This window comes from Myxocyprinus asiaticus, chromosome 37 (assembly GCF_019703515.2).
Source record: "Myxocyprinus asiaticus isolate MX2 ecotype Aquarium Trade chromosome 37, UBuf_Myxa_2, whole genome shotgun sequence".
NCBI classification, from domain to species: Eukaryota; Metazoa; Chordata; class Actinopteri; order Cypriniformes; family Catostomidae; genus Myxocyprinus; species Myxocyprinus asiaticus.
Genome location: NC_059380.1, coordinates 40,373,515 through 40,396,421, shown reverse-complemented (window position 1 = coordinate 40,396,421; position 22,907 = coordinate 40,373,515). Strand labels below are relative to the sequence as shown.

The window sequence follows — 22,907 nt, the reverse complement described above, 5'->3', positions numbered from 1 at the left end:
TGATGGCGGATGTAGAAAAGTACATCCCCCCTTACAGGTGAAAGAGCCAATCCCCTTTTAGATACAGATGTCGCCTGTCAGTCAACTTGGAAACGTGCATGCGCATTAGCTGGACCAGTCTAGTTTTGGATTGCATTGTCGTCAAGTCATTTTTATTTGTATAGTGCTTTTCACAACACACATCGTTTCAAAGCAGCTTTACAGAAGATCATGCATTAACAGAAAATGAAACTGTAATATCTATAATGTCTTAAGAGTCATCATTGTGTAGTTTGATTAAATATGATTTTGAATTGTGTTTTTAAAATAAGTAATTAAATAATAATTGTATTTATAACCCCTGTGAGCAAGCCAAAGCGACTGTGGCAAGGAACACAAAACTCCATAAGATTTTGGTTAATGGAGAAAAATGACCTTGGGAGAAACCAGACTCACTGTGGGGGCCAGCTCCCCTCTGACTAACATCATGAATATAATGCCAATATTAGTTATTTATGTGCATTGCAAGTCATGGTTTAAAATTATTGCAGTGCAAATCATGGTTTAGGGCAGTAAATGATGGCTGAATTTATTTTTTGGGTGAGCAATCCCTTCCAACTTCACCTGCAAAGCCTCCGTTTTTGCGGTGTTCACCAATTCATGTCGTCACTACATTTCAACAGAGGGAACAGAAGCAATAACTCCCTACTACGTTCAGAAGGAATGTTCCAGGTTCAATAGACGCTTAATCAACAGCATTTGTGGCATAATGTAGAATACCACAAAAAAAATAATTTTAGTCTAGATGTTAGTGTGATAAAATCAGGGATTTACTGAAGTTATGGCATTTACCAGATTACTAGGTTTGTCGAGGTTAACTCCACTTACAAAAATCAAGAGTTCTGGCAAACTTGCCGCAAATTCGGCACTCATTATTTTCACATGCAAATTAGCTTTGCTGCAAACTCTTCGTCGTTGTCGCCAAAGGTTTACTGCAGGTTCACGACTACAGGTTGAAGAGCTCAAACTTCTGGCAAACATTTGTTGCGTATCGCAAGTTTCAGAGCTCTAGATTTTTTTGTAAGGGCTCATCTTCAATATGACATTTCCTCTCGGATGGCAATAAGACATTCAGCAGATATCTTTGAGATGTTTATGATGTAGAGTGTTAGTAATTCTGATCTTTTTAAGATGTTTAGCAGATGTAAATTAGATTGTGATGCTTTCCAGGTGAAAAGATCTAAATCAGACATCTCAGAGATGTATGTGTGCCATCTGGGGAAGATGATGGCCTGTATGTAAACTCCATTTTTCTCACATGCAAACACACCTCATCCAAACTCAGATGTCCATGTTCATCTCCGAGGGTCAGTTCTGTGGATTTGGGGTGGAATGTGGCAGAACAATATAGCTCTTGACTGGTCACGGTGGTTAAACTGCCTCCCTTGGATGCTTCTCAGGGGCTGTGAGCTCCAACAATGAGCTGGGTGGAAGATCTGCTGGCAATCCCAACTGTGTAGCTTCCACCCAGCGATGCCCAAAAGCCCAGCTTCTCTTTATTACTGAGCCCTAATCCCTCTCCAACCCCTTTACTAGCTCTCTCCATGCCTGTGTTTTGCCCCAAACTCTCATGAGCAAACTTGCCCTGATGAAACCATTCACTTCAGTAGCTCTGCTGCTCCCTAATGGACAATGTTATTGCTCAAATGCCGCTCTTCCATAACTGATGAGAAATAAAAACAGACACAAAAGAGTCAGTTGTTGACATGCAGTATGTAGAGTTAATGCTATGGTAACTCATGGCTCAAACTCTCTAACAAAGGGAAGTTTTTTTTATTACAGAGATGAGTACATGGAGAAAAAAATCACCTCTTGCTTTGCACAGAGGAAAGAAAGTCATACATGTTTGAAACGACACAAAAGTAAGTTGGATAAATGATGAGGGAATTTAATATTTTGCATGAACTATCCCTTTAATGGCATGCCTCCATTGTGAGGTAATTGTAAATCCCTTCCTGTAGCATCTGTACACACCCGTGCTGCTCCAGTGTAACTCCATCAGCAGAGACGTCATGTATCGCTACGGCCCAGTACCAAATTTAAATCAATTAGATATGAAAACCAGAGGTCACGGGGGTCAACGCTGGGATGAGGCATTCATTATGAGCACAGCATATCTGATTTAAAACGGTGCTGGAAAGGCGAGCAGCCCAGGGAATGCAGCGGATATTAAAGGTCAAAGGTCATCCGGCATGTGTGGTGAAGATAAAGTTACTGCGTAAGAAAGAAAAATAATTCTGACTCTTTCATTCAGAATGTTTCTGCACTGTGAACCCTAATGTTGTCATTACTGGAAAAATCAAGTTGTCTTAATTAAACATTACATGAAATGTCAAGTTTTGGGCTCATAACTCAAATATCTAAATTCCTTGACCTTATTTTGCTTTAAAATCCATAGACGTGTTAATAACACATTATTGATTACAAAACTGAGGCTATGGGGAATACCCACAATGCCTTGCACTTGAATTATTTAATTTTGTTTCATTGTTCAAAGAGAAATTATGGGGGCATTTAAATAGTTGTTGTTAAAACAGAGTTTTGAGCTCTTTTGTAGTATTATTTATGTTGTTCTGTTGCAAATAGTTGTTTCATGTGATGTCACCTTTAGGGTGACCTGTGACCCCTTTGGTCATATTGGACCCTGTGCACAATATGTCAGCTGTTCTTGTGCATGTGCATTGGATGTACAGCTATTTATGATTTAGCTGATCTACTGTGGAATCAATTTAGGATCTGTCTGCGTCCTGTAAGACTATTACAAGGCATGCCCAATACAAGATACACCCCACTTCAAATTACCACTGAAATGCTCAAGTCTTGCAATAGCAGAATGACACATTTATACGCAGTGTTTATTTGGTGTCCGGTAGCAACCCTGCATCTACCACTAAAACTAACCCTAACCACAAAGATTCAAAAAATGAAAAGGTTGTAAATGTATTAATTATACAATAAATTAAAAGTTGTATTGAATACAATCATACCGCCGTATGAGGAGAAGTGTGTTGAAAATGAAGAGTATGCTACACTAATTGACTAACCTGTTAGCTTGGAAAAATCAGAACACAGACATGTTTAATTTGACCATTTATATCTTCAGTTTAATAATATGTGACATCATTTAAAAGTTATTCTTTGTTATATTTACACAGTTAAGACAACATGAATCAGACAGCGATTGCATAGGATGTTAATAGTTCTTTTAGCCAATAGAATCGCTTTATGGTCCAAGAGTGGGTGTTACTTGATCACCAAGTTAAGTAAACTTAATTACACAAGTTCTGGAGATGCCATTACTCAGTTCAACTGAGGGAACGAGTTTAATCAAATAAGTAGTGTCAACGTATTAGGGTTTTCAGTGTGTAATACATCCAGCAGAGAAACTCTATCCACAACATTCCAGCATCCCATAATTTTCACAAATTATGGCTTCGGGCAAATAGTAAACAATAAGCGATTACGAATAAGTTTGCTTTATGCAAGCAAAAAACATTTGAGAAACTGGGTACACAGGAAAACCAAAGTGTAAACAGCTTTAACCGGCTTAAAATGGTTTGCAGGTCTTAGCTGGATGTTTGATGGGGATTGGGCACTTGTCAGTTGGTTATGCTGGGAAACCTGCTGGCTGACCAGCTGAACACCAGCTTGACCACCTAAAAAAAAAGAAAACCCAGGTAAGACTAGCAAACCATCATAGGCTGCTTTAAACTGTTTTCTTTTATCAGCAGGCATGCATAAATGCCCGATTTTCCCATTTATGTCCATTTAGCCTAAATAACTTGATATTATTGTTAAAATATATCAATATTACTAAACATACTAAAATATTTAAGCTTTTTCAACCAAGAGAAACCTTTCAATAAAAAATGTTTTGTGAGTCTTCTGATGCACAACTTGAGGCACTAAGTCATTTTAAACACTAGATGGCACTGTTGCATAACATGACTGTGAACTGTGTCTTTAGTGTTCAATAAATCACATAATAATGGATGTTGGGTGGTCAGCAATTGTCAATATGAATTAAAACTCATAAAATACACTTAACAGAAATATTATTGGCATTCTTTGTAGTTATTTCTCAGTATATTGTTAGGAAATCAAAAGAAAAGGGAAACAAAGTGTTTCAATGCTCTAGAAGAAAAATTAGCTGAAGTACACAAGTGACCGGGGCTAGTTGTCACACTTTGAATATTTCCCAGGGTAGGTTTATTTCTGAAAGTTTTAGACACAATCCTTAGAGTGCTGGCTACAAAAAATAGAATAAAATGAAAAAATAAAAAATAAAAAGGCTCTTGAACATGTTCACCGTTTTTGCACAGGAAAAAAGATACAGTTCATTTAACACACGCTGACCCCAAATGCAGGTCATGTTGTCACTATATGTGGAGCCTGCCTTTAAATAGCATAGGCATTTTAGCAGAATTCAAACAGTAAAACAATTATGAAACTAAATATGAAAAAGAAAAACCTGTAGTTCAACGTTTAAAATGCATGTGACAATTTATGAAAAATACTCTTGTCCTGAGAGCACAGTTCAACTCACACACACATACACATAACTGATGGCTCAGTCTATGAGATCATATGTGTGGTGTGAAACAGCTTCTCGCCTCTCGCAGTCTGTGTTACACATCTGGCAAACTGACAACTCAATGTAAACCAGCCCTTCACTAACAGCGTGCAACAAAACAGCAATTAAAATTCCTGACTGTAAAGCCACCTGGCACAAGATTGGAGCAGATATTAAAGAAACCTATGAAAACAGCATGCTCTAACAGAAGATATTTGGCCTGTTTGGTTTTAAATCGATGGCATAAATGGCCTTATTTGACTGAACACATCCACATGTAAAGACAAATTCAGGTTTAGCTTCAGACACAGACTGATGTTTAAAAGCACAAATGTTCATTAACAGAACCAAGATGACACTTACAGTATTTTATGGCCCTTGTGTCTATTGAAACACATTTGGGACATTCAGCGTGATATATCTTTCCATATTATTTTTTGAGTTTAGTCTTTCGTTCTTCTAAAACTATGACAATAATAAGAATTAACAATAGATGAAAATTCTCAGGTCAACCATATGATTTTCTTATGTTCTCTTTGCTTGAAAACAACATGAACATTGAAATTTGGATCATTGCATTAAAAATTACTGTAGCCTACATTAACAAACCTATTCGATCCTGTGATATCAATTTAATACTGAATTTCTGCAATAATCCACCTAATTTTAATGTTAGATATGTTAGAAATGTCTTTTTGTTGGTTTAACCTTATGTAGTCACATTAATCAATATTTTTGACTTGAATAAGACCACACAAAGCACATTTCTGAGGTTACCTGACTAATTTTTATTATTTTTTTACAGTGCATTTAGTTTTATAACAACTCAGTTATAAGAGCTAATTGAGCATAACTAATTATATAAAATAAAATTATAGAATGCATAATTCATTTTTGTTTCATTTATTTGTTTCATAATACAAATTTGTTTTGACCCCATTTCAATAAAAATAATATAGACCCACATTCAGCTTAAAGTGATAAATGATGCAGCATTTAAAAGTGTAAGATCTGGGACGAGATGCATCAATACTGATCTTATTTTAGTAAACTATCCTGTTACATATTTCAGTTCAGAAATCACAGCATTGCTAAATAAATAAATAATAGATAAAAATAAATTACATTTCAATATAAATGATAAAATAATAAAAATAAATAAAGCTTTCACATCAGCAAGCAAAAAAAAAAAAAAAAAACCTTAATTTTCATTTTTCAGTAATAAATCACCTCATTGCTAATTAAATAAATAATAAATAAAATATACATAAATAAATAAAAATATAGATTTCAAATAATTAAGCAATAAAAAGGGCTTAATTTAGACATTTAAAAGCAACTAAACTGTTACGTTTCAGTTAATAAATTACTTCATTGCTAAATATATAAATTAATAAATAAATAAAAATGTAGATTTCAAATAAGCAATAAAAAGAGCTAAATTTAGACATTTAAAAGCAACTATCCTGTTACTCGATTCAGTAAATAAATCACCTCATTGCTAAATAAATACATAAATAAAAATAACTTACATTTAAATATAAATAAATAAATAAATATACCCTTCTCATAAGCAAGCAATATAAAAGCTTAATTTAGACATTTAAAAGCAACTACCCTGTTACATATTTCAGTAAATAAATCCCCTCATTGCTAAATACAATAAATAAATAAAATATAAATAAATAAATAAAGCTTTCACATATAGTAAGTAATCAATAAAAGGGCTTAATTTGGACGTATAAAGGCTTTTTCTCTTTGCACGTTAATGGGAAACTCTAATGCAACGTTTAAAAGACTCTTTCTCCAGTCTGACCTCACAGAAAACTTGCAGTAACTTTAGTGAGATGCGCGCGCTCTGTGTGTGTGTGTGTGTGTGTGTGTGTGTGTGTGTGTGTGTGTGTGTGTGTGTGTGTGTGTGTGAAGCCCGTCCCATCTGGAACAGCAAATGGTCTAACTTACAGGGAGAGAGAGAGAGAGAGAGAGAGAGAGAGAGAGAGAGAGAGAGAGAGAGAGAGAGAGAGAGAGCGCGCATTGAAAACACATCAGCCCGGCGATCTCACCGCAAACTCTTGCGCTGTTGTTTTGATTCCTCCAAACTTGTCCGTGCGTCACTGAGCGCGTTTCCACACAACATGAAAAGTTCGTTCGTTCAGTGTCTCTGATGGATCGTAAAAGTTAACGACCAATCCGAAAGTGTCCGACGAACTTTGTGAATGATTCGCATCTCCGCTCTTTGTCTTGATAAAGTTCACTTCACGAGAACTTGAATGGATGTTCGCGAGATGCGCTTCACTTTTCTGCGCCGAAAAACTTCCCAGTGAACAGACTGATTCGACCGTGTTTGCGCTAGTTTGGAGATTTGATTCACCTCGGCAGAACTTGGTAAGTGTTTCATATACACACATGATGTATGTATTTTTTTCCTTTTAAATAACAGTGATTTAAACGCTTTCAAATGTGTTATCATTCCGGATATTCTTCATAGCATTTAGTGAACAACTTAATGCTCAAACATTAACATTTTGCAGTGCAATCTGATGCATATGGTAAAGATCTGTCTGATCAGTGCAAGGCACCAATCCCATTAAACACATCAACCACATTTCATTTGAAAGTTAAAAATAGATGTTTATTTCTGTATTTATAATAGGTTTAGACTGTACATTTTAGAAAAACACTTTAAAGCGAATATTATGGCACTTTTTTTGTAAAGTTGCTTTGAAACAACAAGTATTGTGAAAAGCATGAAACCTCAGATAAACTTTTAACTGAATTAAGATTTAAAGGAATATTCCGGGTTCAGTACAAGTTAATCTCAATCAGCAGCATTTGTGTCATAATGTTGATCACCACAAAAGTTAATTTCGACTTTGTTCCTCCTTTTCTTTAATAAAAGTACAAATCTGTGTTCCAGAGACGCACTTACAATAGAAGTCAATGGGGCCAGTTTTTGGAGGGTTTAAAGGCAGAAATGTGAAGCTTATAATTTTATAAAAGCACTTACATGAATTCTTCTGTTAAAACTCATGTATTATTCGAACTGTAAAGTTGTTTAAATTGCAATTTTTATGGTTATTTTAGAGTTTTAGGGTTTATGGCGTTATGTCGTAATGGCAACAAAGTTCTAAAATCGGCTTTAAATTTCCACAGATGTGGTTAGTAAGTGATTTTATGACAGTAAAATCATGTTAACACACATATTGTTTATGTCTTGTGTCTATACTTTTGAAACAGTGAGTATTTTAATGTTTATAGATTGACCCCATTGACTTCCATTGTAAGTGACTCACTGGAACACACATTTGTGCTTTTATTAAAGAAAAGGAGGGACGAGTCGACATTAATTTATGTGTTATTCAACATTATGACACAAATGCTGTCGATTGAGCTGAACTTGTATTGAACCCGGAATATTCCTTTAAATGTATTTACTTTTAGAAGGCGAGTTATTTAGAAAAAGGGGCATCATATGTTGACTTTTAGGATTAAAATTGTCAGCTTTTTAGAAATCAAATAATCTTTTATACATATTAGCTTGAATAATGTGTATGTGTATGTCGACATACAAACAGAAGCTAATGAATGCAGACAGGTTTTAAAGTGGAGATCTAAATCAGCACAAGATGTTTGCTCTTCAAACTGAAACAGCTTCACTTTCTCTGTTTACCATCCTGAACAACAATACATTTCAGGGATCTCTCCGTTAGAACAGCGCATGTTGTGATGTAGGGATCACTTCAGAAAAACGCAGAGAAAACGGAAAACGCCAAGAGCCATAACGTGCAAAAAAGGCTCCGAAAAGCTCTAATTGGCCCATTTATATCCTGGAGGAAAAGCAAAAAAGCTTTTGGTGGGAGTGAGTTCACAGCGATTAGCATGAGAAAACAGTTTTAGTGCGTTTGCCATTGTGCGCAATGAAGAGTTCTTGCTGTCAGAATGAAGAGCTTGAAAAGGATTTTAAAGAGCGATGGGGCCCATTCAGGATTATTCGGGTCCTGCCGAACGGATGGTCACTGGGGCCGCAGGGGCCCCTTTCATCTCCCCCGGAGCCTTTTTTCACACATCCCGCTCTCTCAGTGACTGTCAGTGCTTTTCTTATCCGACACATTGGAGAAGAGTTTAATGAAGCGAACGGTGCGAAAAACCAGAGGAGAGGCTGCAACAGCGGCGGGCGCATGTGGAGGCCTGAATAGAAACCGAGTAAAACTCCCCGCAGAGAAATGATTCAGAAGTTAAGACAAGACACTTCATTCACCGTCTCCACCAATTAATGCTGGATTCCTGCTTTGCAAAATAAAGTGTCGCCCGTTACAGGTGAACGAACCCAAAGCGATTCGGGACATTAAATGTGTACCGTTAATGTTCAGATGTCTGGAATTATGCACATAGTTTCAGGCTATTTGTGGAGGAATTTCAGGACAGTTTCCAAATTTAACGTAGTGATTTAGGGTCATTAACACCCAAGAGAAGTGTATTTGTAGGAAAAAAGGCCACATATATCGTAGGCAGTGGAATTTTCCTGCAGAAAGCAAAGTTTATGTAAATATTTCATATTTTGGCCTAAAATAGGATTTGAATTCTTAAGGCACACTGTCATTGACATTAAATATTAAGCCAAGTGTCATCTGCAAACAAATGCTGCTAGAGAGCCATTTTTGCATTTACTTTCAAACAACTGGTGTCAAGGTGATTTTTATTAGTAGATGTCATTTATCACATTAACGTTTGACATACAGAACATTTCCAAATGGGCCTATTTTTGTCATCATATCTATTGTTTTATAATAAAAAATAAATAAAACATTCAAAATGAATGGCATTCAGTTTGATATTTTGTTCTACAGTGTATAGTCAAATGCAATGACCTATAGACATTTTTAAGTGTGACTTTGTGTCCAAACACCATTTTGGGGCCACTGTAAATAGTGTAAAAGGTCATAATTGCATAATTGTTTCAATATTGGAATATATCAGTTCCTAACTTCACTATAAACATCCAAATCTCACCTCATTAACGTGTCCATAAATGACGCAGAGTTCAAAATGATTGAAGTTTGATGAGCATACACTTTAAAGAAGTGGTCAGTCTGTGGCGTTATTGTCTTAAGACTCTATAAGACTCCAGGGAACTCTCTTTCTTCTCTTGTTTGTCTCGCTAAGTCTCGCAAACACAATAGTCTTTCTCGCAGGAGTATATAAGGTCAGTGGCTGTCAATAGGTCGAGAATCCGAGGGAAGTCGAGCTCCTTAGAAGTCACTCCATTGTGACGCATGAATAGAGCCGCTGACCCTTGAATACGTGTGTTGTTTTATACTGAGCAGAGTTTGGTCAAAAGATACTGCTGGAGTTTTATTATCTGCTTATTGTGATTGTGGCCTGACTATCAACAAAACTTGATTTGCTCATGATGTTTTTCCTCAACAGAACTCCAAAATCGAACAGTGTTGCTATTTTTGTCTTGCAGCTTCTGTTTTATTCTTTTTCCCAAATTAACCCCAACCAAACACTTAAAAAACACCCAAACCAGTTTAAAGGGAAAGTTAGCTCAAAAATGAAAACAGCAAGAGAGTGAGTAAATGATACCAGAACTATCCCTTTAACATGACTATATTCTGTTTTTGTTTTCAGGTGATAAAGTCTCATTTGTTTGTCTGGAGTGACACAATAAACCGCAAAAAGTAAAAGTGCAAAAGATGTCTCAGATTACCTTTATTCAAACAGCTCAGATTACATAAGTAGCTAATTAATAGCATACACAATGAGTGTGTTTACATGGATTATGCATAATAAGATGACAAATAAGACACTTAATAAGCATCATGTAAACGTCTAAAACGGTTTAAGCAAACACCGATCGGCACACTAGATTTTTGTCCATTACTCCCATTTCGAATTGCATTTAAACACCTTTACAGGCCTTCTTACCAGCTTATCCAACATGCCCAAGTGCGCATCACTATTTACATTTGGACGTCAAAAGCAGAGAATAATCCGATGAGTTAAAAACGTTTGTAAACACGTTGTCTGATTTTTTGAATAAGCTGATTTTTGGTAGTTATCAGCGTATTGGTTTGCATGTAAACACGCTTTATATCATGTTATTAGACTGTGCAATGGCATTGCGTCAAGGTGACTATTTTGACGTTAAATTGGTTAAAGCACGTACAGGTGTTTTATATGGCAAGCCAAATTGACTTTTTATCATAAAAAAAGTTAAATCAACAATTACAACAGTTCAATATTCACTAGTTCAAATGCTAATTCTTCATATCAAGAATGAAGAATTACTACTAATTACTATCAGTAATTACATTTAGTAAAACGTTAATTCTTCATAGAAAAAATTACATTATCAGTAGCAGAAATGCACATTCTTAATATAAAAATGCAGTTTCAACTAGTAAAAATCTGTAATTGCATTTTCATTAGTAGAATTTCACAATGATCTGTCAATCACTCCTATTCAAAATGCAAATACAGATATCTAAAAGTAATTTCTTAGTTACAATTTTAAATTCACCAATCAGCAATGCACTTCTTACTAGTAAAAAGATCATTTCTGATATCAACAATTGAATTACACCCGATGAAAATATAAATTTTTGATATCTGAAAAAGTATTTCAGCATGTTAGATTTGGTATTTCAGATATCAATAAATTGGAGATGAATTAAAGATATCTAAAAAAGTTATTCATAATAGTTACAATCACATTAAAGATATCAGAAATTAGCATTGCCACTTGTGAAAACCAAATTACAGATATAAAAAATTAGCATTTTCACTAGATGCAATTTAATTATTGATATCTAGATATCTAGAACATTTGCACTAGCAACAATGCAGTTATTGATGTAAAAATTTATCACTTTTACTAGTAAGAAGTACATAGCTGAAATGTGAAATTGGAATTTCAACTAGTAAGAAATTAATTTTAATTGTGTTTTGAATAGGAGTGAATGGCAGATCATTGTGCATTTATACTAGTGGAAGTGCAGTTACAGAAATCAAGAATTACAGTTTTTACTAGTGCAAATGTAATTAGGGATATAAAAAATTGACATTTACTCTAGTAGTAATTCCATTCCTGATATCAAGTATTAGCATTCTAACTAGTTGTTAAAATCACCAATTCATATCCTGCAAATGAGTAAAAGTCAATTCGGCTTGCCATATAGTTTTAGAAACACAATCATGTCTTTCTACTCAATGCACATCTCCAAGAATCTGGGGTTTGGCTACTTTTCATGAGTAAGAGAAGTTTCGTTCTTCCCTGGTGTGGAGAAGAACTCTAGTAAGAACTTTGGCTTGAGCATTGAATTGTCAATGTGAATTTGCTGTTTTCTGGAGTTTATGTTAGCTGCATTGCTCGTTTTGATTCTCTGCTTCTGTTTGGGGCTCTGAGATCAGTGTGGATATTGTTTTGTTGCGCTCACACATCTGTCTTGTTTCAGAAACGAGATCCTCTTTGAATTTTACGGTCTGTGCTAGTTGTTTATGGATTTTGCTTTGGCGAATCGTAGAGGGAGATGGTATGAAATTGTGCTAAATTGTAAAATGGTTTATGTTTATTTCACTCTTTGTTTAGTTTTAAACATGCAATAATTTTATAATGTATTTTCACAGTTTCACACAGTAATATTGAAAGTTTGGGTCTGGGACAAGGCTAAAATAGTCAAATGTTTGTAAAGGCATTTGAAAAGTACAAAAACAGATGATGAAGGCCTGCTAAAAAGATTACAATTCAGTTTTAGTGAGACTTTCATATAACAAAAAGAAACAGTCGTTTTAATAAAAATCAACCCCTGGGCCATGAAAGTGCCTGAAGTTGAAGAAACACCGTAATCATGCATAGGTAGGAGAGCAAATCAAATGGGCTTTGCCATTGTTAAAAGGGAGGAGAATACACTTTTCATATGTTTTGTTGTTGAAGTCTAAAGCCTTGTTTATACTTGAATGAATGAATGAATGAACGTTACATTTAAATAGCTCTTTTCTGACACTACACTCAAAGCGCTTTACACAGTGAACAGGGGAATCTCCTCAACCACCACCAGTGTGCAGCATCCACCTGGATGATGTGACGGCAGCCATAGTGCACCAGTACACTCACCACACACCAGCTATTGGTGGAGAGGAGAGAGTAGAGTTATACAGCCAATTAATGGATGGGGATTATTAGGAGACCATGATTGAGAAGGGCCAATGGGGGGAATTTGGCCAGGACACTGGGGTTACACCCCTACTCTTTAAGAGAAGTCTCCTGGGATTTTTAATGACCACAGAGAGTCAGGACCTCGGTTTAACGTCTCATCAGAAAGACGGTGCTTTTTTACTGTATAGTGTCCCCATCATTGTACTAGGGCATTAGGACCCACACAGACCGCAGGGTGAGCACCCCCTACTGGCCTCCCTAATACCAAAAATACTTTCACCCGGCACCGCAGCACAACGCTCCACAGACTGCGCTTGCACCTCCCCAAATTCTAAAGGTGTTTATACTTGACATGTTGTACTATTTGTGAAACGACAGGGGGCGGTTGAGAGAAAATGTATCCTGAATCAACAGGAAGAACAGTCAGAAGAAGTAGTTTACCAGAAAAACAGCTGCAATGGCGTCCCGCGTGCATTTGCTTGATTTAGGTGGTGGATCATTATTTTCATTGATCTGTGTGTTAATTTTTTTGTGTTTTTAAGCGTTTAGTATTTATTTACCTTTGTAAAAAAGTTTGACAAAAATCTTTGTAATTAAAGCATCAAACTTCAGTCTGGTTTAGTTTTTATTCAATATCTAATAAAAGGCATCGGACAAATACTTTTATTTATACCTTAAAAATGCTTGTAGTATATTTATTGACCTCAAGCATATAGATATGGTGCAATATAAAACATAAAATGCCCATTGTATATTTCATATATAAAACATTTTTACAAACTATACAAAACAATTTAAAACTAAAGAGCAATGCTAGCCAATGCAACATTCACGAAGGCACCACTACTATCAAACTTCAATCTGCATATAAATTATGCATTAAAATGCTTGCACCCATACATAGTCTTATAGAAATGCAAACTAAAGCATGCAATGCAGTGACTGAGACAACTTATTCACGAAACATTAGCAAAACATTTGTGTAAATACACTCTTATGTAAATTATCCCATTAAAATGAACAGGGCAATTTATGCAAGAATGGTTTTTAATAATGATTTAAACAAAAAAGTGTGTTCTGCTCATGTCATGAATAAGGGAAATTGACTAAATGTTCATTAACGTGTGTTTTTTTTTTTAAATTTATTTTTTTATAAAAGTTTAAAGGTTTAGTCTAGTCATTTTTACTCAGAACGCAATAAAAGGCTCCTAACAAATTATTGTATTTATGCCTTAAACACTTAAAAATCCTTGTATTTATTGGCTTTATACTCTTTATAAAGTTTTCCACACAAACTTAATTTAATTTAACTAATTAAAATGTAAAGAGCAATGCTACAGTCTGTCTCTACAACATTCAAGGGATTGAAGGCACTGTTCCTATATTTTATGCTTATAAAATAAACATTGTAATGCATTTCCATTGAAATGCGTACATTTTTTAATGCAGCGTTTGCCCGAGTCACAAAAATGTTGTGTGTGCACTGCCACATGAAATGAGGGCTTGCAACGCCAATGAGCACTTCTGCCAACGCCGCAATTACGGCATTTTTGCAGCGTGCAAGCTCGCGAACAAGCGGCTGCGTCGAGTATAAACCAGGCTTAAGGCTGTGCGTCCAATCAAAACTCTACGTTTTTTTGGTGCAAATTTATCTGTCAATTGGTTATATTGCTAGGATAGTAAATCACAGTTCTGCTGTCATTTATGCCAATTTTCCCATTCAGTCCATTCCTTTCCCATTCATCCAATGTTAAGAATTTTGCATACTGTTGGACCTGCGCAGTTCACAGTAATATCAATTAATTTCATATTTGATTTTAAGGGCATTGTGGTTGCTTTTGTAATCATTGCAAAAATTATGGCACTGTTCTGGTACAAAATAAATAGGCTAATTGACTTCTAAAAGGGAGCAAAAAAAGCTTCACATCTTTTGTTGTTGACCTGAAAGATTGAGCGTTTGATGGTATTTTGGCACAAATTTATCTGTAACTTGGTAGAAGCGTGTCAAATTATGACATAGACAGGCTGCATGCACAAAAACCGTGAACAAAACTACACAAGGTAAAAGAAAATACGATCCAGACTATATTAAATGCAGGTTGCAGATTTGGTTCTCTACTTGATGTCCAAAAACCAGTTGAGAACCGCCAGTCTTATGTGTTCTGAAGAACTTACTATCCCCCTGCTGGACTGAAGAACTGAATTTGAATTGGCTAACTCAGAGTTAAATCAACGGCCGACTCTGAGCTCCAGGGAAACAGATCCCTTCGACGTGAGCTCTAGAAGGGCCTTCATCAACCACGACACAATCAGACATCAAGCTCCATCTAATTACTAAGAATGAAACGAGAGAGACCCTTTCTCCTGAAAGGACATCACACGCTGCGAGACGCTTTGAAATCAAAGATTGGCGGGCCACTGGGGGCACGAGATGCTTGCCTTGCAATGAAATATGATGTGTATCCATAGCGCCTCTTGGCTGGCTTTGATTCGGGACTTAATGAATTCCTGAAGGGATGCGGTAACTGGATGATACTCCTTTAATACCTAAAGAACTTCTGACAGTGCAGAGCTACGCAATAATTCAAATGGATCATCATTGCTTTCACAGTTGATAGAACTGTACACATTTCAGACAAATGCATGATAGCACAAAAAATTCCTGGCGGATTTGCAAGGGTTGGCTCGTGGCCTGTGCTGTGCACCGGTTTGAGCATGTTTAACAACTCAGGACATGCAGCACAGATGTTTACATTATTGAGATTCAGTTATTGTAGAAGAGAAACGTCTACGGAGGCAACACAGTCCTCTGGGCCATTTAGCAGAACTCTCGTTCTATGAACGTATGTTCTCCATTAGATCCGTACGATGACAGATAAATAGAGCCAAATCACAGACTCCTGACCGAGCAGACCGAGCAGTGGGGCGTATATGTGGAACTTACGTAAAAACCCATGTGATACGCATTGGCAATCATACGACGTTATGGGTCAAAACCTGATTGAGGAAAGGCCAAAGTATACTTTGTGCACAGTACGTATATGGACTGTTCGCCTAAAAGTGCCAGAAGCCTAGTTTTTCTATTCACGCAGACAGTACACATCTTTGAGAAACCCCCCGGTAGATAGGAGAGGAAGTTTATATTACAGTCCTGGTGTTAAACTGCAAGTGTCTCTTAAAAACACCATTTGGCCTTCGGATCAAAGCATGCTGTTAAAAAAAACAACACGATGTCCATTACTGAAGCACAACAGTTGAAACGGTCCATTCCGCTGTGGGTTTTGCGTTTAAAGGCTCGTCTGTGGCGAGGGTCAAGCACTTTGTTTGCAGCAAAGTGACTCGCCAGAAAGATGTAATCATTTGGCCGGCTGATTCTGGGTGACAGGAGGAATCTTCCTCCTCTGAACTTCAGTGGGGGCTAAAATCACAACATCTGTTCGGTGTTGGCCGCAGCGGTGAGATCGCCCACAGGATATTGCACTTAGCAGCGGGGGGTGAGATCTCAGCCGCGAGGGCTCTGCTGTCAGCTGAACTCGCACACACACACACACACACACACACATTCAACAATCCATTACTGAAACACATCATCTGCTCTGAAACATCCTGAAACCTGTTACTCTCTTACTTACAGTACTCCCCAAAAGGACTACAGCATTAAGTCATATGAGCCACTAAGTTAACTACATTTTCAGTAGCTTGACAGTAATTCAGATATTTTCAAAACATTTGCACTGCAAAAAGTATTTTTCTTACTGCTGTACGTGCAATAAAAACAAAAGGCAACAAAAATGTGGATGCTCCGTTTTGTCACACTTCACCGTAAGTTGTTGGAAAAAAAGAAATGTGCTACTGTAAAAATGTGTTCTCTTATTTAGTTTTCAAGTAAAAAGATATAAACATTTGTTAAAATTAAATATATTTACTTGATATTAAGTAGTATTTTTAAAGAAATCCATTAAAATTTAGGTTTATGCTTAAAACAAGAACTAAATATGCTTGTATATATATATATATATATATATATATATACACAAGATTATTTCCTTTATAAGCAATATATATTTATATAAATATATATAGATATTATATTAATATATATATATTTTTTTACAGTTTTACAGTAACACGTTACTTGGGACAAAATGCGGTTTGTTTTTCTTACTGCATTGGCAAGTATTTTTTCTTTTAACATGTTTTAAATGTTTTAAAATGTTGTTGTTTTGCTTATCAAGGGCTGTGTCTTGTTTTAAGTATTTTTCTATATTTTTATTGAAAAACAAGTCAAAAATACTGGTTAAAGGAATATTCCGGGTTCAATACAAGTTAAGCTCAGTTGACAGCATTTGTGGGATAGTATTGAATATTATCAATATTATTCAATATTTCTTAAAAAACACCAAAAATCTGAAGGTTCAGTGAGGCACTTACAATAGAAGTCAATTGGGGCCAATTTTTAACGTTAATATACTCACTTTTTCAAAACGAGTCGAAATTCATTTTTGTGGAAGTCAGTATAATGCCACAAATCCTGTCGATTGAGCTTAACTTGTATCGAACCCAGAACATTCCTTTGAGAATTTTGTTTTAAGTTCACAATATTTCTTCCGCTTTATTTTGCATGCACAGCTTTACAGTCAAGTGAATGGAGGTAGTAATCAAAAACACTTTCCTAAAATGTCTCTGTCTGTATGAAGCATTGGGATGTCTGACTCATTTTAATCAATGAATGAAGCTGTTTTATATTAGTAGCTTGTTGCATAGCTGAAAGATTAGCTTCACTACTTTAAATTAGGAGTAACTTGTAGCTTGACAAACTACAGTTTCAAAGTAGCTTCACCAACACTACTTATGTCAAAGATAGTGAAATTAAGAAACACATGAGGTGCCGACATCTCGTTTGTAATTGATATAGTGATATCTTCTCATGTTCACTGCCTGCGACTGAACTTAGCGCCATCGGATGATGATAAAAATTCCTTGGAATTTGCAAGAATCATTATCCTGACTGACTCAAGCTTGTTACATCAGGGAGGAATGTGATATTCATGTAAAAAAGACACTGACTTGGCAGCTGTGTAGTGTGATGTGATTAGTGTGGTTTTGAAATTAAACTCTGGATCACCTTTTTATATCAAAACCTAAAGAATGATATTGTCAGAGATGAGCGGCCAGATTTAATAGACACCCTTGTAACACAGTTGACTCTTTGAGAAAGCAGTGAGATTAAATGGAGAGCAAATGCTAAATGCCAAAGTTAATGTGAACTCAAAACGTGAGATTAATGTGTCTATGTTTATGCATTTTACAAGAAACATCTGAAACTGGTTGATACTTACTGTAAGTGGATCACGCTGAAAGAGCAACCTCTGAGCGAAAAACATTTTCCTCTGGGAAACTTCTGAATGTATAAAAGCACAACCTTTTCGTGCATGTGATAAAATTCTCATGTGGTGTGAAGTTTAGTTCTGTCTTTGTATTTTGCGCACTTGTAAGATACATGAACCTCAAACACTGAAGAAACACACTTCACACGAGAGTTCAGTCTGAACAATTGTAGCGGTTGAGTACGACAAAGAAAGAAAGAGAGACCTCACTTCCCTCTAAGGGATTTGGCTCTGTGACCTTTCAGAGTTCTGTCAGAGTAATTTGTTTGGCCGACAGCTCGTGCTGTAATTACTCAAACCGTGAGGTAGGAGGTTGCGGTAAGTAATCTAGTGTGATGAGCCAAACGGCTCTCCTGAAAGCTCACGGCACCTGAAATATGGAAACATTCGTTTCAGTAGACGTCTCTTTCTTATTCCCAACTCCACCCATCTCGGATGGATTCGTTTCTTGGAATACAATCCTGGTTTCTCTTTAAAAGACTGTGGCTGAATTTTTATTTAAGATTGGCAAATGTGTTCAGACTTTGATATTTGTTTGCTTCAGGTCTTCTGGTGCACTTTGAAGAACAGTTGAAGAAGTTAAAATGAAGTTTTAGAACGAGCTGTTTAAACAAACATGTCATTGATTTGAACACAATGATGTGCTGGAGGGGGATGTGTAAAGTTCATATGTTGTTTGTCTGCTCAATTATCATTCTCTAAAGCCTCTTTTGTCCGGCTGATAGCCGCATGAATGGCTGTTTGTGGATTTAAAGATAGTGATAGCTCAGAGAGAAGATTAGGATTATTAGCGCTGTGAGCACCCTGATGTGCATCGGAAGCTTGTTTGAAATGTAAATGACGATTGTTCACTGCCATTATACACTAGAATAGCTAATTAACATGTCTTAAATGTTTTAGTTCATGCATAATATCAAAGGTAGAGTTATTCATACGGCTAAACAATATAGCTGAAAAGATTTATCTGGATATTTTTCATTTATTTTAATTTACATACACCTATACATAGCTATAAACAACCATATTTTGCATGTAAAATGCCAAACAAACATTTTTGAAGGATAAAAAATAAAATCAATTGTAGAAACAGACAGTTTGAACCAATTCACGGGGAATAAATTAACTCATTTTTGCTACTGAAGTTTAAATCAGAGACACTATTAAAACTGACTTAACACTCTCATATTTGCGAGTCGCAAAAAAGGGTCGCAAAACGTATCATTTCAAATAATATATTGACATGGCAAAATTTTAAGAAATTGTACGTTGGTTCGAGTTGGCTCGTATAAAAACGTAAAACTTTTACTCTCATATAGAAAAATAAAGAACCAACGAACAGTGTTATTACAGTTTTCCCTGAGTTTAACCCCTAAACCTAACCATAATGTAGGACAGCCGCTTTTGTGAAGAAAGAGAAATATGCCGTTTTTTTTCCTAATTTTAATCCCTAACCCAAACCTAAACCTAACCATGATTTTAATAGGAAAAAAACTTTGTGTGCATCAGTCATTTGCATCGCATAAGTTAATATGGTATGAGTGACCAAATTTGTTCACAGATGTTTCCAAATAAAGTGTTGGATTGGAGGCTAGCTAAAATTAGATGCCTGTTTTGTATCGATTTGAAAATCTGTTTGTTGATTGGTTGGTTTCTATGGGAATAAAAGCCATACCATATATTCCGATTTCGCCATTTCTTTCTAAATATTACGAGTGGTCATGAAACTACGTTGAGTAGCACGCTCTTTAGAAAATGTAACGGTCAAATAAAAAGCAAATTAAAATCATCTATATTTCAGATATATCATTTATTTTAAGTGCTTGGCCCAGATCTAATTATACATATCTGCACAGGTTTTCATTGCATGACTTTAAAGTGGAGGGTTAATAGTGAGATTACTTTTTGTTTGTGCTAGATTTCTGCCATATTGAAAACGTTAATCCCCAGATCACAGACTTTTTCACTTATCGTCGTCTGCTAATTGCTTTTAAACTCACATCAACTGAACAATCCATTCAGGCCGAGCAAAATGCACTGAACCCATTCACCGTAAGCATGTGAATGTCCGCAGTTATTTCAAATGCCGTAATTAACGAGGTGGACTCATCAAGCACAAGATCTCGTAATGAGCTCTCGCATGCTGCGGGGAATTCTGCTTTTGAATAGTGCTGCATTCACTCGACTCAAGACACCAGACTGCTGTAGGAAAGCCCTTCACGCCTGCTAGAGCCCTTCAAAGGGGGCGATCCACCAGCAGCTCATAAAGAACACACTAGTCTGTCCGTCACCGATCCTTTCAATGCCAACGATTTAAAGCTGCAGCGTCTCAAGTAGTTGATTGACTCGCAAACTGCTTTTGAGATGTTGAAAAGCATGTGCTGTACTTTATGGATGGAGTTTGTGCTTTTTCTCAACTTTTTGGGTCTGTTTTTACACTTTGGCAGCATTTACGCAAAATTAATTAAAAAAACATATTCATACAAAGAGGTCCAATTTATTTCGAGAGTGAAAAGTGACAACTTTCATGGCTTGTAATATATTAAGTGTCATTATGTGTTCTGAATGGAAAAAGCAGCTGTGATGAAATCTAATGTGAGTTTTGTTTTCTAGAAAATTAGACAGATTTTGCTTTGCTTTCCTCATGACGGAGAGCAGATCTGATTTGTATCACTGAAATAGGATTTGACAAATGTTTGCCTGTTTTAAATCATTTTGCAGGTTTGTTGGATACCATGACAAGTTAGCATACATGGTGTGTGTGTTACTAGCCGCTTTTCCACTATCGGGCCAGTGCGTGCCAGGGCCATAAACTGGTCAGACAGGGCCAATAACCTCAGACCACGAGCCGCAAGACCAAGATCGCTCTGCATTCCCGCCAAAAGGCCGCAGCATTGCCCTAAAACCCACCTTTAATACACCACCCTGGTGCAAACATCACACACCCCACCCATTTTACAAGCCAAAACAAACACGCATGTTATCTAGTTGTCTAGAATATCAAGTTTATATTGTATGGAAACGTTAGCTAGCTGGCAAGATAATTTAATGTTGACAACTCACCGACTTTAACTGCAATGGTGTCCTGAGTGGTCTCTCTACTAACAGCAGGACGATGTCCCAGCACACCATCAATGATCTCAAACCATGGAAATTCTTCCATGATATGTCAGCACCCAGAGATGTACCAATTCAGGGATGGAGATTATTAGGGGGCCATGATAGATTAGGGCCAATGGAGGAAATTTGTTTCTTTGGTTATACCCCTACTCTTTACAAGAAGTGCCCTGGGATTTTTAATGACCACAGAGTGTCAGGACCTCAGTTTAACATCTCATCTGAAAGACAGTGCTTTTTTACAGTATAGTGTTCCTGTCACTGTACTGGGGCATTAGGACCCACACAGAATGCAGGGTGAGCACCCCATGCTGGCCTCCACTTCCAGCAGTAGAATTCCCCAGGAGGTCTCCCATCCAGGTAATGGCCAGGCTCAACCCTGCTTAGCTCTAGTGGGCAACCAGGCGAGAGCTGCAGGGTGATATGCCTGCTTGGAGTATGGATACATTTTCCTAAAATTAGTGGAATTTGTGTTTTAAAGGCATAGTTCACCCCAAATGAAAATTCTTAGACCCGATCATGGTTGTATGGTGTGTTTTGTTCTATGCTATTTGGAGCTTGATAGTCATGGTCACAAAGAACTGTCATTGTATAGAAAAAAGCTGCATGAATTTTTCACTTTTGCAGAAAAAAACAATAGTGCCTGTTGTTTGCATTTGACCATCTGTCAGTTTGGTCTTTGACACCTGTATCATCCCATCATACTGTTCCCGCGGCGAGCACAAGGCTCCGAACTCCACAGGGGCATCTGAGCACCGGGCAGAGAACGCTCTTTGACCCGATCCATCCTGCTGTGTGATCTCAAACGCTCTCCATGTTCAGATGTTTGTCTTTGACTTATTTCAGTCGTTCTGCAAGGACAAAGATGCTGCTTGTTTCTAGAAAGCTCCTGAGGCATCAAAACACCTTCATAATTGAGTTTGAAAGGAATTGAACAACACACTCACATGAGTATTATTGAATTCATTGCAGTGTATGATACAGTGCAGTACACTAGGTAGATAACATTTGTTTATTTTTTTTTATTTTTTTTTTTAGTACACACCATTAGTTTGAATCAAAAGACTCCAGAACTAGATTTGTACATTTCTCAAAAAAATCTGACTGGGGTTTGTCCATGCATGCAAAATTACCGCCACAATGCTAGGGTGTTTTGAATGGTTGCCAGGGTGTTGCTAGGGTGTTCTGGGTCGTTCCTAGGTGGTTGCTTACTGTCAGTTGTGTCAGTAGTAGATGTGCCAGTGGCCATACAGGGGGCACATCGCGCTTAGCGAAGAAAAAACGGAAACAGATGCCATCCAGGATCACGAGTGTGTCCCTCCTTTAATCGGCTTATCTTGACTTAAAAAAAGAGGGAAAAGTGACAGCTGAGTGAATAAACAAATTGGCGTCTGCTCACTCGAGCCAATTCAAAAAGAGACATTTTGAGGTGTTGAAGTATATTATGCTGCTTCACTCAAAAATATTGAAATTCCTTGCAATTGTAAGATTTACACAAATTGTTTAAATTAGATTTAATTAAATTTGAGTAACTTTGCTAAGTATAAAATTAGTTCAGTCAATGCCACAGCAAATGTAGTTGCTTTGCCATTTACCAAATTGTATTGTTTAAAACTTAGTATTTTGTAAACAAATT

At 36.6% G+C, this 22,907-nt stretch overlaps 1 protein-coding gene across 1 annotated transcript in view; it reads left to right on the top strand.

Moving 5' to 3' along the window:
• Window positions 1–6,701: 6,701 nt before the first annotated feature.
• The window catches only part of LOC127427725 (zinc finger protein GLI2-like), a 94,856-nt gene continuing 78,650 nt past the window's right edge, over window positions 6,702–22,907 (top strand). The window contains exon 1 of the mRNA XM_051675512.1: window positions 6,702–6,997. The gene's annotated coding sequence lies outside the window, so the exon portion shown is untranslated. The remainder of the gene's footprint in view (window positions 6,998–22,907) is intronic.